Source organism: Aethalodelphis obliquidens, unplaced genomic scaffold (genome assembly GCF_003676395.1).
Source record: "Aethalodelphis obliquidens isolate GAN/ISIS:26980383/991018 unplaced genomic scaffold, ASM367639v1 scaffold149, whole genome shotgun sequence".
Classification (NCBI taxonomy): Eukaryota; Metazoa; Chordata; class Mammalia; order Artiodactyla; family Delphinidae; genus Aethalodelphis; species Aethalodelphis obliquidens.
Window position 1 is genome coordinate 45,504 of NW_020838093.1, and position 14,380 is coordinate 59,883.

Consider the following 14,380-nt stretch of genomic DNA (forward strand, 5'->3'; position numbering starts at 1 on the left):
CCACTACAGTGAGAAGCCCATGCACCGCAACGGAGTAGCTCCTGCTCGCCGCAACTAGAGAAAGCCTGCGCACAGCAACGAAGACCCAACGCAGCCAAAAATAAATAAATAAAATAAATAAATAAATAGCTCCTCTATACTACATTAAAAAAAAGAAATTAGGATGTATTTTTGTCAAGTTACACCCTGTGTGTGTACCTCTCCTGCCTCCCCTCCAACCTCCTCCACCTCTTCCACACCTGAGACAGCAAGACCAACCCTTCCTCTTTCTCTTCCTCCTCAGCCTACTCAATGTGAATCAAGACTACTAGGATGGGGCTTCCCTGGTGGCGCAGTGGTTGAGAGTCCCGCCTGCCGATGCAGGGGACGTGGGTTCGTACCCCGGTCTGGGAAGATCCCACATGCTGCGGAGCGGCTGGGCCCGTGAGCCATGTCTGCTGAGCCTGCGTGTCCGGAGCCTGTGCTCCTCAACGGGAGAGACCACAGCAGTGAGAGGCCCATGTACCACAAAAAAAAAAAATAAAGCAAAAAGACTACTAGGATGAAGACCTTTGTGATGATCCACTTCTACTTAATGAATAGTAGGCAGTCATCATGTGCTACAGTTAATAAACTTATTTGTTATGTATGTGTGTGTCTTTCTATGAAAATCTAATAACTACTGCAAGAACCATGAGACATTGTGTCATCACCACCATCATCATCATTGCCTAAATATCATCATGTAGAACATCATGTTCAAGACTTGTATTGAAGTGGCTAGCCTACCTTATATAGGAATAAGGTGATACTTAATATAAAATTAATAATGTATTAGTTTTCCTACTGTTCTATAACTTTGCTTTCAAAGTTATATACATTACCATACAGTATGCCTCTGTCTTCCCTTCTAATTGGAGAAACTGCGTATCACGATGTCACCATAGGTAAGTGGATTTTTAAAAATGTAAGTGTTTCCAACACTGTATTATGAATATGACTGTATGCCATAACATTTTTATAAGGATTCATTCACTGTATAAGCTAAGCTACTGTGAAGCAATTGTATCAATTACACTAAGCTTACCATGAAGTAATCATATTGCTGCTTCTGTATTATTATATATATATATAAATATATCTGTATATAAATATGAATTTGTTTTTACACATTATCTTTTCATTTGTGATGTCTAGAGTTAGTAATTCACATAGTATCTACAGTGTTTCATATCATATACAATAATATGGATGTTAGGTACTGACATAATCTCATAAACAGATGACATTAACTTGTATTGATATAGTCTCTAGTTTATTGTAAGAGTACAATAATATGATATATAGTATCATGTATTTTGTATAACGGTACTATTATCATATAGTAGTACTATTGTATAATAGTGTATGTGTAGCATATAATATTGATACAAGTAACATAAATTATGTGTTAATTGACTATATTATCGGTAAGGTGGTCAGCAGTAGGCTATTGGTTGTTAAGGTGTGGGGGAGTCAAAAATTATATATGGATGTTTGACTGCACTGGTGTTGGCACCCCTAACCCCCATGTTGTTCGAGGGCCACCTGTACAAGCATCCTTGAAAAGATAGCCTGGATCAAAGGCAGTCATTGCCTCTGCTTACAACATGTGCAAAACCATGAGAGATCCATGGAGAATTGTCTCCCAACATTTAGTAGACATTTGTAACAAGTAATATGCATAAACTGAAAGAAAAATATTTTACTTTAAACAACTGCAGTCACTTGGTGATAGAATGTATATACCTATGGGGCACTGCACAACTCCTCAAACCTTGGAATCAGATTGGACACCACTACCCCATTCCCTGTTCCACATTGATTTTCTTAGAGGACTTGCTTTTTATCACAGCAACCACCAAAAACCTAGATTCAGAAATATCTCATGTCATCAAAAAGTAGTGCTATCTCATGTTGAAACTGAACTACCTCAAATTAGTAGTTTATGTGGTATATGTCAGATGTTGAGGATTACTGTGTTTTTCTCAAAAATTTGACACATCCCATGGTGCTCTTGTGAGCTCACTGAGGCACTTTGGGACAACTTGGGAACTATAGCCCTTAGCAGTGGTGGAAGAAGCACTGATTCTGAATGACCTCACAGAGTAGCGCTGTTTCGGTAGCCTAGACTAAATGGTTGTTGTTATACCAGAGAGAAATAAACTTCTATCCTCTTCCAGTCAGATCTGTGGATGTTTTTGTTGCAGTAGCATAGTCTCTATCCTAACTAGCACAATCTCCTAATAAATTCGGCTGCGTCTCATAATGTAGTATTTGATGACATGTTCTTGTATTGTGAAAACAGTATTCACTATGTGTTTCTTTTGTCTTTCCAACTTCAGTCATCACCTCAGTCCACACTTATTGAGCCCCTGCTATGCCCTGGCAGTGGGTTAAATCAAATCCAAGTCCACTTCTATGTTCCTCAGTCCCCTCAGCTGCAGGCCAGCTGCTCTTGAGCGTTTAGCCACGTCTAAGCAAATCCCCTCCCCATTTAGCAAGTAGGGTCTGGAAGTTGCATTGACGCTTTACTCCCAGGAGTAGCTGGTGTGCCTTTGTTGCTGACTGGGCTTGGACCTGGAACTCAGTAAGAAGAACTTGGGTGATTTGAACTGAAATGCGTGCATCAGTCCTTTTTGACCAGTCTGGTTAGGACTAAGAACCTTCAGGCAAAAAGCCAATCTGACACATCCAGCAAGACACAGAGTGTGTTCAGAAAGAAGCAGGCAGGCAGCAAGATAGAAGGTACTTGTTGTCACTGCCAGTGCTGAGCTGGCTTAGACTACTGCTGGGGTGGTGAGCACTGTGTGTGTCTGTGCAAAAGGGAAGCAGGAAGGAGAACAGACTCTGGCCTGTCAGTGATTGAAGGAAGAGGAGAGACAAAGGATGGCTGGGCTGGCAATAAGAGTCCTAGAATTTGAACAATCCATGCCAACTTTCTTCTTGATGGCAGCACAGGGAAGAGGAGAAAGATGATGGAGGGGGCGCTTTGCTTCTCTTAAAGCATATTCTGTGTAATACTCATGGACTTCTTATAGCAGGAAGAGTTTATTTACCTAAGGATCTCAGAAGGGTTGAAATAAAGCAAGATTTTAGGTAAATTTTGAATAAATGAGAAAATTTGTCTTGATTTGAAACCAGGTTTCTGGTTTCAGAATCTATTGTTATATGTTATTTTTAACATGTAGGTTTGCTTAAAGTATTTTATTGACAGAGAAATATAGATGCAGTAAAAAAAATCAAGCAGTACAACTCTTAGCCAACGTGATGGGTGAAAAAGTGATACTTTGGTTTTATTTGCACTTCTTTAATGATGGATGAATTTGAGCATGTCTTCCCATGTTTAAAAGCTTTTTCTGTGAACTGCCTAATCATAGCCTTCATCCATTTTGTTTCTTTTTCTGTTGGTATTTTTCTTATCGTTTTGTAAGAGTTCTTATGTGAAGAAAATTAGCATTTTGTCTGTCACAATTGTTTTAAGTATTTTTCTAGGGTCTTTTAGTGTATTAAAGGTATTTTTCCATGTAGGAATTTTTAATCAGCTTGGTGTCTCATCCCAGGATCCCCATATATTCATGTCTGAGTGCCGGGAGCAACAACTAAAAGAGCTTTCAGTTAAAGAACACTCACTCAATTAAAACAAAAACCTCTGTCAGACAGTGAGAGAGTATAAGCAACACTATTTGTATTCATTTCCTGAGGCTGCTGTAAAAAATTACCATTACTGGGTAGATGAACACGACAGAAATTTATTGTGGCACAATTCTGGAGTCCAGAAATCAGAAATCAAGATGTCAGCAGGACTGTACTCTCACTGGAGGCCCTAGGGAACAATCCATTCCTGCCTCTTCCATCTTCTGATGTGCCTTAGCATTTCTGGGCTTGTGGCCTCATCATTCCAAATCTCTCTTCATGTTACCTTCTCCTCTGTATGTCTGGCTCTTCTCTGTGTATTTATCTTATAAGGATACAGATGGTTGCATTTAGGGCCCACTAGGATAAGCACCTCCTCTCAAGATTGGTAATTTAATCACATTGGCAAAGACCTTAACAGATTCCAGGGATTTGACGTGGATATCTTTTGGGGGCTATTTTTTGGCTTACTACGTGACTCTTAAATACCCTAATAACAGTAAAATTTAAAATGGGGAATGAGGTGCTCTCCCCCTGCTTTGCCCTGCACCTCAGTAGTGCAGGGGGACAGTGCAGGATGCTGGCAGCAGAGTCCAGGGACATAACATTGTAACTCAGCTGATTTAATCCTAAGGACCCAAGAGAAGGTCCCTGTGGGCATCCAGAATTATTTAAAATGAGGAGTGGGGAGAACTTTGCAGGGGGCTGGGATCCTGCATTAGCAGGAGAGGCAAGAACACCCCAAGACTTTACTATTTGAACAGTTTGTAACAAGACCAGTACACAAAACCTGTGGCTGGCTTGGAGGAGGTCCAGAAGAGGCTCCCTGCACCCCCTAGTTTGCAGCTGTTAATCCGACAGGTCAGCCTGTTCCAAGGGACTCAACTCCTGGCCTCTAGGGCTGCAGTGTGCTCTGCCTCTGGGAGAATAGCCAGCTTGGTGCTTGTGAAGGCTTCACTGCCCAACCCCAGGAAGCTTGGTCCTTCAGGCTGATTCTGGGTCTGGATGGTGTGTTCCAGGCCCAGCCTGGGCCAGTTTCAAAGGTCACCCCTGTGCCATCTCAAACCAGCTTGGGCTCTGGGAGATGTAAGATGGAAATGGCCAAAGATCCAGGGTGTACACCAGGCCAGAGGTAAAATGCTGGCAGTCTGTGGGCTTATGCAGTGGGAGAATACTCAGACATAGTGCAGTGGGGTCCTCCATACCCAGACCTTGCAGGCAGCACCAGCGTATCAAACAGTCTGAGAGCTACGGGCAGCTAGGGTATGCTGGTAGGGCTGGATGGGCTTGACATTGTTAAACACTTTATTTATTTGGTTGCACTGGGTCTTAGTTGCAGCTTGCGGGCTCCTTAGTTGTGGCTTGCAGCCTCCTTAGTTGTGGCTCACCAGCTCCTTAATTGAAGCACGTGGGCTTCTTAGTTGAAGCAGGCAGCCTCCTTAGTTGAGGCAGGCGGGCTCCTTAGTTGTGGCATGCGAACTCTTACTTGCGGCATGCATGTGGGATCTAGTTTCCTGACCAGGGATCGAACCTTGGTCCCCTGCATTGGTAGTGCAGAGTCTTATCCACTGTGCCACCAGGGAAGTCCCTTTTGTTTTTCTTTTAAGAAAGTACAAGTACAAATTATGTTATTGTCTTTTTCCCGCTGGCCTGCCTACTGATCTGTTGCTTGAGAGAATCCAGTGCATCTCCCACAAATACTCAAGTAGCTGGGGAGTGTCCTGGCACCCAACCTTCTGTTCTGCCCTGTTAGTGTGAAGCCCCTGCTCAGGCTGTCAAGGGGGAGGGACACAGGATGAAATCTGGCATCTCTGGAGCCTTGGGTTTAGCACTGAATTAGGAAAGACTGTTGCAGTGGAAAGCTTGGGATGGGGGTTCAAGGGCTAACTGCCAGGATTTGACTTTCAGTGATAAGATGTGGAGGTGGGTGAGTTTAGTGCAAAGAACTGGGTTTTACTTCCTGGGAGTCTGTTCATTCTGCTCTGGCTGAACCTAGGTGCTCTTTTTTTTTCTCCTATATGGTTGTTTGTTTTCGGCTTTAGCTTACTGCAGTATCAATTTCTGTCAGAGTTTGTTAAAAAGGCACTTTGAATAACCAAAGGCCAGGATGAAAGTAAAATAGGGAGACTTTAAAATGTTGTTTGTTTTTACATAACTTTAATTCCCACCCAGGGTTAAACAAAGTTCTGGTCAGTATAAAGAATGCCCATTGGCTTGGGCAAAGTTTTAGAGCTGGGGGAGAAGCAGTGATAGCCCTGGAGTTGGAGACCCACCCTGTGGTACTGGAGGTATTTGGTTGCACCTACGGGCTCCAAAACACCAAGAAAAAAAAAAAAAAGAATTGTAACTTCTGTTATAAACTAGCTGTATTCCTGAAAAGTTATATGAAAAATTTCTAAACCAATTCCTAGTCACAATGCAATAGGTAAGCTCTCCAAAGAAACTTCACCAGAAAGTTTCATAAAGCAAGGCCCTTGCAGGGCCAGGATTAGAGTGAGGCAAGTAAGTGGTGGCCAAAAACCTCAGCAATCAAGATGAATAATACGTTACTAATCTAACAAATCAAATTAATGCAAAAAATTCACGATGAACAAATTATTAAAATTTTACATGAAGACAGGATCTTTGCATTTCTGAGGACAGGATCTTTTCCAGTCTGAGATTTCAAGCACCAGCAATTGCTTCAAGGGGGGAGTAAGTCCACTTCTTCATGATGCAGGGATGGAGAGAAATTTGTAGGTAACAGGCCTCATATGCCCTTATTCACCACTTTGCTCAAAGTGACGCCATTTCTTTTGTCTGCACTATAGGTAAACACCTTAATCATGGCTTGTGTATTCAGTGACTGGGTGGGAGTGTTCACCACCTTTTCTTAAGATCTTTATCAGTGTTGCCTGGGTTAACTTGAAAGCTTCCCCGAGATAGACTTTCAGCTGAAATCTAAAATGGCCCTCACAATTAGACATATGGGCTGGGCAACGGTGATGATGATCAGTGGCACCCTAGTAACCCCCAGAAATAGAATAGAATTGTTTTGTGAAACCTGCATGCACGACTACTATGTGATGAACAGTGCTGGGACCCAGGGGGGTTCAGAGGCAGAAAAGAAAATAGGTTAAATCCACTTTGACCATATGTGGGAGCCTGGGTTGGCATTCTCAAGAGGTACCACTGGTACTTAATTTTTTCTTTGTTTCCTTTCGCCCAGTGGGTAGAAAGTCCCCTCCTTGGGCAGACACCAGTTGTGCAATGATGAATGAAAGGGTTGTGTGCTGGGTATTTTCCATTTTTTCCCACCAGATCCACTTTCTCAACAAGGATCCCTGGTGCTCTCTCTTTGAGTTGGGTTAGGAAAATGGGAGGCAACAGCAGAAGATAGAGGAGGGAGAAGAGAAGGGTTGGGGTATTTAGTGCCCTGGCTCCCTTCCAGCTGGGCTTCAGATTGGCTGCATTCCTCCACTGAAGGACCCAGCTGTTCAGTGCCTCTTCTCAGTTGTTGTCTCTGAGCTTTGTAACTACTCCCTCCCCCTGTCTCTTGAGACCTGGGGTAGGGGGTGTTCTAGCCCTGAGAGGTCTCAGCATTCCTCATTTGTTTCCTTAACCCTACCCACACCTTGTAAATAGCCTTATATTAAACCCTCTTCCTCCATGGACCTCTGTTGGTGTGGCATCTGTCTGTGGCAGGACCCTGACTGATGTCAGTCGTAGGTGCCTATCACCCAGCAAAGGTGGGGCACAGTCCCGGCCTCAGGACCCTTGACTCTGGCAGTTACCTTTCCCCTTAGAGAATAAAGCAGCCCTGCCTGGCATTTCCTGGCTATAGATCCTGTGCACAGTCAGGTGCACCTGTGAATGAGTGAGCTGCAGGAAGTTTAAAGAATGGAGGATTCCCATTAGCATCATTTCTGCCCCTTTGGATTTAAAATATTCAAGAATGAGAAGCTTAGTTAGCTTAGATGCAAACTATTACATATAGAACGGATAAACAACAAGGTCCTACTGTACAGCACAGGGAACTATATTCAGTATCCTGAGGTAAATCATACTGGAAAAGAATATTTAAAAAAGTGTGTGTATGTGTGTGTGTGTGTGTGTGTGTGTATGTAACTGAATCACTTTGCTGTACGGCAGAAATTAACAACATTGTAAATCAACTATACTTCAATTAAATAAAATAAAAAAAACAATGAGTGGAAAGCCCCTAGTTAGCTCAAATAAATACAGCCCCAGCAATTATGTTACTATTAAGCTTTCTTCCTTGTTCCAAAGTACTGGGAAGAGCAGACATTTCAGGCCCCAGACAAGATGCTCTGTATCTCTGCAGCTGTGAAGATGACAGGCGATATCAAAAGATCAAGGGACTTTGCTGCGCTCACTAAGGTACCATCTGCATCCTCCTGTACCTTTAACTTGGTGTCTCATACCTAATGGCTTCCAGGACATCCCCAACCCCCTTTTGTACCACCTCTGTCTCCAGGTATGCCTCAACAAGGAAGCACTGTAGCCCTGGTAACTTGGGCAGGTAACTTACAACTCTAAGGAAAATCGACCTTAGGTGAAGCTAAGGACAATGGAGTGGAGGAGTGGAAAGAGCCTGAGTTCTTGAGGACGTCATTGAGAAGCTGATCAACACTGTTACTGGAGCCCATCCTAATTCTGGACTTATCCTACAGTGACACAGTGAGAGGAAGCTGTACAATCAGCCTTTTACACTGGTGCATTAAAAAAAAAAAAAAGCTGAGTGGTAAATTTAATGTGGCATAGACATAGTGGTCACCAGCCAGCAATGGAAAGCAGTGGAATCAAATACTGCATGTGAAAGCCTGGTGCGCAGGGCTTGGGCCATCAGAGCTGCTTCACTGTTCACTCAGCCTCACTGAAAGCAGGTCTTCCGTAGCAAGAAGACCTGATTCCTTTTAGAAAGAGTGCCACTGCTTAGGTTGATTTCTTTCTTGCTTTGAGAGTTCTCACAAGCAGCAATATTAATAGAGTTGTTTTCTTTTTCTTTCCCAAGCTAGCACTGAAAGTGCTGATGAATATAAATAAAAATGAACCAGTCAACAAAATCTAAGTGATAGCAGTTAGAATGATGAATACCTTCAGGTGGTAAAGAAGATGGGTGTGTGTGTGTGTGCGCGCATGTATGTGTGTAAATTCAAGCTCTACACTAGATTTTGCATGTATAGATTGCATTTCAATTTCATTTTTAAAAATGAGTCATATGAGATAGGCTAGCTGATAAGTGATACTGTGTATAAAAAAACTTTCTTCCGGGCTTCCCTGGTGGCGCAGTGGTTGAGAGTTCGCCTGCCGATGCAGGGGACACAGGTTTGTGCCCCAGTCCGGGAAGATCCCACATGCCGTGGAGCGGCTGGGCCCGTGAGCCATGGCCGCTGGGCCTGCGCGTCCGGAGCCCGTGCTCCACAATGGGAGAGGCCACAACTGTGAGAGGCCCGCGTACCGAAAAACAAAACAAAAAACTTTCTTCCTACTCCTAGCTCTGCCATGGATCTGTCTTCCATACTGCTGATCACAGCTTGAAACTCTAATATGTAACCCACTTGATAGAATTTTAAATAGATTCACAGAAAGTTGCAGCTAAGGCTAAAGAAGGCCTGGAATCTTCTATGTTTGAACTTTTGGAAGCCCTGAGTCACCACATAAGTCAGGCTACCCTACTGAAGAGACCACATGGAGGGAGAGGTCATGTACCAACAGATGGAGATCCCAGTCTTCCCGTCATCTCTGCCAAGGCAGAGATGAATGATACCTTCTCGAAGGTCAAAAAATTCCAATTATATGTATATTAAGTATGTAAAACAACACAGCCCTAAAAACTATGTAACACATGCTTCTTTTGTGATATTCTTCTCCATGGCCTAGATGTTGCAACTTATGATTTATTTTCCTAATAAATCAACCTTATGGCAAACAAAGGATTTCTTCACTCCTCCAAAGACTAACATATGACATTGCAAGTTAGGGTCATCTGTCTCACAACTATTCATTGTCAATTTCACGTGCATGGATGCCTGTGAAAGTCTTTGAGTGGCAAATGTTTCTACAGTGCCACCTTGCCCTTCCTTTTCAGAAAGGAATGCGTTCCTGAGCTCCATACCCCAGAATCTAACACTTCCATTCTGCCCACATCACACTGTTTACCCTGCAGCTTGGTCTGTGTTGCCAGGCCAATTCAATGTCCTTAGCACTTGGTCCCCAACCTTTCACTGGTTTTTTTATATTTGGTCAGTATATGGACTCTATTTCCAGTTAAAAAAAAAGTTAATTTGGGCTTCCCTGGTGGTGCAGTGGTTGAGAGTCTGCCTGCCGATGCAGGGGACATGGGTTCGTGCCCTGGTCCAGGAAGATCCCACATGCTGCGGAGTGGCTGGGCCCGTGAGCCGTGGCCGCTGAGCCTGCGCATCCGGAGCCTGTGCTCCGCAACGGGAGAGGCCACAACAGTGAGAGGCCCACGTACCGCAAAAAAAAAAAAAAAAAGTTAATTTAAGTCAGGGTCAAAAGTCAAAGCATTTCAAATAGTGGGTGATAAACATACATGAAAGTGGTTTATAAAGTAGGAAAGACTTTGGAAACTGTAAATAGCCAAGCTAATATTGGATATTACGGATTTTCTGAATTAATGGATATGGTTACTAGGGCAGAAGTTTTTGTCAGCATGAAAGACGTTGAACCAGAGAGGGACAGGAGGCAGAAAACCTAGAGAAGAAAGGTTGGAAGCTTCTTCATAAACCTGCCCACCACGGAAGAACAGTCTTCTCTTAGGCCTGTCGGGTCAGAGCTTTTTGCTCAGGTCACCTAAGCTTGCACCATCCTCCTCTGGCAGCTTTTCAAATTCCACCCTTTCCAGCCACAATCTGAGAGCATTTGCCTGACCCCTACTCCAGAGGGTAAAACTGTTTGTCAGCATTTCACCTAGGTCCTTGACCCCGCATGAGCTCCAACTGGACCATTCATTCGGTGTTATTCATAGAAACAGTGTCTTCAAAGAATCAAAGCAGGAGTCTTCAAAAGCAGTTTGCAAGTGAAATGTGACTCTCCCAGGCCAGTGGCCATGCACTAGAGACACATGACTGAGCTGGTTTCAGGCTGAGCTGCATGATTTGCTGGCAAGTGCCAGTTCCCAGGGAGCCGCTGCCCCCTTGTGGCTCAGCACTGGCCAGGAATTATTCCGTGACGGGGAGAACACTTGGCAAAAGTCTGTAAAAGATTATTGGTGGGCTCTTTCTGGCCCTTAGATTTGTTGGTTCAAATAAAATTTCCTTTCATCTCATGGCTTTTTAATATGTAATATTTCTTCCTTCTTTTAAGAAAATGAATTTTTAAAAGGCATATTTTATCATAATTATAAAAGTAGTATATACTCCTTGAAGAAAAATTTGTGTAAAATTATTTAATTTTGTTAATTTTTGATGTATTTCCTCCTTAATTTTTTTATTTCTCCATATAAGGAAACCTGATTTTACTTGGAGACAGAAAAAAAAGCCACAGAACTATGGAATCTAATTTTATCATAAATGTATAAACATGATCTCTACAATAAGAAAATCAACTTTTGAATATGCTAGAGTACTAAGAAACAGTTGCCTTTTTTTTTCACAAAATTTAAAATGTAAAGGGTGGCATTTTAGATCATAGAACTTCATAAACTTTGCCTGTAATTTCAGTTCTATGGATTAAGATTACTATAGTGAATGCAATTATTAGACACATTAAATTGAATATTATCTCAATTTCAAGACAGAAGAATGAAACTCCTTGCTCTAAAGATAGCCTGTGAGAGTTATGGTAATTTAGCAGTGTAAATGATCCAGTCATTGGCAAATGCTTCAGATGTGATTTCAGATGTGCTTTCAGATGTGATTGGTCATATTTCTAAATGTCATGTAGATATGTCGCTTCCCCCAACTATGGAGAATGTAGAAACAAAGGCTTGGATCTGGGCATTATAGGAGGAGATAAGAATGAGTCGTTTGTGTCTCTAAATTACTTTCCTTCTATATCTTGTCTGTGTCATCTAGTTGTGTATACAATATAATATAAATATGGGGGATGGTGTCAGAGACAGTCTGTGGACAAGAACAGGAATGAGCTGGGAGGAAGTTAAACATATCTTTAGCTTCTTTATCTGATCCTTTATTTTCCTTTGAGACCCTGTGACTAAGAGAATATTTCAGTGTGGGTCAGGATCAATCCCGATTGGGGGTTTGGGGAGCAACAGGGGAAAGGAGCCCTGTAACAAGAGTTCTCAATCTTTTTGATCCACAGATCACTTTAACTTTTTTCTATAGGAAGAAATTCCACAGTCCACCTACTTCTTGTGTATCACTTTAAAAAAATGTATATTAACATATTACCACTTTCAACACAGAAAAAAACAGAACTTCCTTATGTAAAGACAGCCTTTACAGAATTATGGGGAATTATGTACTTTGGTCATTTAAATGATCCAGTTATTGGTGATTGCAAATGGCCATTACTATGCATACATACAAATTAATACTGTATAAACTTAATTTCACAAAAAAGTCTGCTGAATATTAAATAAGTATAATACCTCAAGGCCTCTGATCACTGTTACTATACATTTCTATATGTTAACATGATTAATCGGTGCCCTATTTTTGGTGCTCTGCGTTTTAAATCTACTTTTATTCTTTGAAATATGTAATATTCAAATCTAATTCATGGTGGAAAATATTTATCCCATATATTTTAGTGGGATTTGCATTTTAGACTCATCTATGGAGATGATCTGAAGGGTCCAGAGAGATCTACTTCACCAGCTTTTTATAAAAGTAGTAACATAGGGTGCTCTACTCTAGGGCATGTGAAGGCAGAGCAAAAGATGGGGCCCACGTTTCTCAAGCTGCAGTTCATCAGAGCTGAGGATGCAGAAAGCCAACCAAGGCCACAAGTACCTGTGTCAGGTTCACAGCTCTAATCCTCCTGGCCTGTGGTTTCTCTTACCATCTCAGTTGAACACCTTCACTGTGATAGAGACTATTGGAAAGAATTCCTCATGCTCCAAGGAAATTTGTTAGTTTTACCTCTCATCTATCTACTCCAGCTTTCTGCCATCCTTGCCAATTTCTAAAGGGAGAAGAGGAAATTACAAAACTGAAAGCTAATGCTGAACCAGTGATTAGCGGTAATTACCAACTTGATGTCTACTGATCAGATCCAGAGAGACAATGCCATTTTGGGCAACTCTCAACCCAGTTGCTCCTCAGTTTACACATCTGTAAAGGACATTGGTCCAGTTATACTTCAGTCTGTACTAGTTCAAACTCTAGGAATATGTATTTCATACTTGGGCTTCACAGACAGAAAAAGTGTTTGGTTTAGCCAAGAAAAACAAAACCAAACCCAGTGTATCAAAATAACTTTATACCTTAAAAAAAAGATAAATAAATAGTGCTTTCTTAAAAATAAATACTGTTGATCAAATATTCCAATAAACTAGGATGTAGATCACTTAATGTCAAGACTCATGGCCAGGTGAGCCACGTCCCGCACCTGGTGAGGAAGTGGCTGTCCCTGGAGGTTGAATGAGAGTGATTTCTTTCTGACTGTTGCAACCTGCTTTACCGCCTGAATTTCAGACTCTCCTGCTGTTCAGAATACTCTTACCTTCCTAAATCTGGCCATAGAATACAGAAGCCAACAGAACTGACTTAAGCTAGCCAGCCCACAAATAGATATTAAACACCTGCTGTACGTCAAGCTAGGAATATAGTAGAGAAGATGACAGGTAAGTGTTCTAGCCTCATGGAATTTATAGTCTATAGCAGACATCAGGTTTTTAGTTTCCAGAAGTGAGAGTTGTTTGCTTTTCAGAGAAACTTAAGAGTATGATCCTATAGGCTCTGCATGAACAGGGCTATGTTTCATTCCTCACTGTAGACCCAGTGCTCAGTACATAATAGATATCCACAAATGTTCATGGCATAATTGAGGGAATAATCAGATATAAACTGGATACTTAACAAAAGACCTAAACCAAGTTTGAGATATGCTCCAAGAGTTTGTTCAAGATCATCTGGACATTCAGTCCCTTTTTCAGAGTAATGAAGGAAAAAATTGCAGTTCACTGTTGGCCGAGAGTCAGAACCTTGTTTCCTTTGTGGTGTGTGGGTTGTGTATTTGTTTGCCAGTTTGCGGGGGAAGGAAGGAATTCAGGGAGGTTAGTGGTTTTGTTATTATTTTGTGAAGCCTCCTGGGCTATTTTTTTCTTCCTTTAATCAACAAATATGCACTATGCTAGGCATTGTCCCAGGCACTGAAGAAACCATGATGAGCAGGACTGGCGAGAACTCTGTCCTCTGGGATCTTCTATTTCAGAACTCTCCATGGACTGGTGGGCTATTCTTTTCTCCACTTACTTTGGATGACTCTAATGATTACATACCACTTTTATAATGAGAACCTTTTTAAGAGGGTAAAAAAAGAGACTTCTTCAACAAAGTATGGATATAAATCTGAGTTTTCAGTACAACTCTGAGTGAGCATATTTGGGCAGCACTGCTTCCATTGCACAAAATGAAAAGACTAGGCACTAGTTCACCACAGGGAGTATGTAATTAGGCACAACCTTTTCAGAAAGAAATTTTGCAGTTTCTTTCAATATTTTAAATTTTTTTATCTTCTAACTAAGTGATTCCAGTCTTTTGAATTTATCCTACAGAGTGCTTGCACAAATAAAAAA

The 14,380-nt window shown here is 41.8% G+C and overlaps 1 protein-coding gene across 9 annotated transcripts in view; it reads left to right on the top strand.

Moving 5' to 3' along the window:
• The window catches only part of LOC113616537 (DNA-directed RNA polymerase II subunit RPB2-like), a 150,914-nt gene that overhangs the window by 34,026 nt on the left and 102,508 nt on the right, over positions 1–14,380 (top strand). For 3 of the 9 annotated variants that reach the window (XR_003431324.1, XR_003431321.1, XR_003431331.1), the window contains one exon: positions 284–409. The exons of 2 other annotated variants lie outside the window; for them this stretch is intronic. The gene's annotated coding sequence lies outside the window, so the exon portion shown is untranslated. Of the gene's footprint in view, positions 1–283; positions 410–7,923; positions 8,980–11,123; positions 14,360–14,380 lie in introns of those variants that run through there. 4 more of the 9 variants (XR_003431325.1, XR_003431328.1, XR_003431330.1 and 1 more) reach the window with 4 other exon arrangements.